This window comes from Belonocnema kinseyi, chromosome 2 (assembly GCF_010883055.1).
Source record: "Belonocnema kinseyi isolate 2016_QV_RU_SX_M_011 chromosome 2, B_treatae_v1, whole genome shotgun sequence".
Classification (NCBI taxonomy): Eukaryota; Metazoa; Arthropoda; class Insecta; order Hymenoptera; family Cynipidae; genus Belonocnema; species Belonocnema kinseyi.
In genome coordinates this window covers 133661810-133664083 of record NC_046658.1, presented here as the reverse complement: position 1 = coordinate 133664083, position 2274 = coordinate 133661810, and positions in this window count along the sequence as shown.

Sequence of the window (2274 nt, the reverse complement as noted above, 5' to 3'; positions counted from 1 at the left end):
TAAAGATGTTTATTCGCAAATTAGGGACAAAGATATTGCCACTTTAGAAAATGCTATTGCTCTTGCGAACCAAGCCGATCTCCAGTGGAAAAGTTGGAATAGCATTCACAAGAACGATGAAATGAAAATTTCAGAAAATTTAGGAAAAATCGAACGTACCGAAATTCCCAATAGGCGAGTCACATATATTGAAGGTAGAACTGAACAAAATTTTAATAATGAACAAACACGAAGACCCGTACAATGTTATGGATGCAATGAATTTGGACATATCCAACGTTATTGTAAAAATATAAAAAAAATTGTAAAAGAGAAAGAGAGAAAGAAATGTACTTATTGCAGTCTATCAAGTCATTTTATCCAAGATTGTAGATTTAAACAAAGACACGATAATGAACTTGAAACATTAAAGAGGAAACGCGAAGAGAATTTTTTAAACTCCCAGAATGGTCGTTGAAACGGAGAGCGAGCGACCCTTACACAAAATCAAATCGCGTCATCCTCCACCTCAAATCCCGAGAAGAAATAAATCAAACGCCAGTAATAATCCTAGAAAATTCTTCATTACTGGAAAAGGAAGTCACATTGTTAGTAGACACCGGGTCTAGTGTGAACCTTATAAAAGAAAATCTACTCAATCCTAATCTATGGATAAATAATAGACGAATTTATAATCTAATCGGAATTGGTGAAGATATTGTCCCTACCTTGAGCGAAGTCAAGTTAATAATCAAAAGCCTAGAAACCCCTTTCCAAGTCGTTTCTGGATCTTTTCCTATAGTGCAGGACGGAATTCTTGGTGTCGAAGCCTTGAAGCAGCACCGTGCAGTCTTAAATTTTGTTGACGATTGCCTTCACCTAGGAGATCAAGATTTTCCATTATTATCACATGCCATTGTTAAATTACCAGCAAGATCAAAAGCAATAGTTCAAATTATTCTAAAAAACACCACATTAGAACAAGGTTATATACCTAAAATATCTTGTGGTCACGGTATTTATAGTGGAGAATGTTTAACACGTAATTATGGAGGAATTGCAAAAATTTTAATGATAAATAGTACAAATGAGAGCATTCATTTAACTATTCCTCCCATAGACTTAGAAGAATATGACCTTGTGTCTTCTCCTGCTCTAATATCAGCCAAAAATAAAAATGATAAAATTATTGAAAAAACTTTTAGACTGGTAGAAATTCAGAAAATTGTAAATTTAAATGATTTAAATAAAGAAGGAATAGAGAGTTTGCTACCTTTATTTTTAGAATTTTCTAATCTTTTTAGACTACCTACAGATAAATTAGGGGCAACCAGTGTAACTAAACACAAAATAATAACAACCGATGAGAAACCTGTTAATATTAAACAATATAGGCACCCTCATATTCATAAAGATGACATTCGCAAGCAAACTGACGAATTACTTAATGCAGGTATAGTTAAACCCTCAGTTTCTCCCTATAATTCTCCTTTGTGGATTATTCCAAAAAAAACTGATTCCAAAGGTAATAAAAAATGGTGGATGTTCATTGATTATCGTGCTCTAAATGAAAAAACGGTCGCCGATGCCTACCCTCTTCCAAATATTACTGACATCTTGGATCAACTCGGAGGTGCCAGATATTTTTCTGTCATGGATCTTGCATCTGGATTTCACCAGATTCCCATGGATCCAGATTCACAATCCAAAACTGCCTTTTCAAGCCCTTTCTCCCACTTAGAATTTACTCGCATGCCATTCGGGTTGAAAAATGCCCCGGCAACCTTCCAACGAGTAATGGATCAAGTTCTTTCAGGCCTTCAAGGAATTGTACTCTTTGTCTACATGGACGATATCGTCGTCTATGCTCAAGACTTAGAGGAGCATGAAAAAAAAATAGATCTTTATTCACACGATTAAGAGACGCTGGTTTAACTCTTCAACCTGAAAAATGTCACTTTTTAAGGCGTGAGATAACATACTTAGGGCATATAATTACTCAAGAGGGTGTGAAACCAGATCCACAAAAGATAGAAGCAGTAAAAAAATTTCCTATTCCAAAAGGAAAAAAGAATATTAAGCAGTTTTTAGGGTTAGTAGGATATTATAGGCGGTTTATAGCTAACTTCGCTAAAAAATCAAAACCCCTAACTCAACTTTTAAAAAACAACGAAATCTTCCAATGGAAAGAAACAGAACAAAAAGCTTTCGAAATTCTCCGAGATTCTATCTGCTCTGAACCAATACTTCAGTACCCAGATTTCTCAAAAACATTTTTAGTAACAACAGACGCAT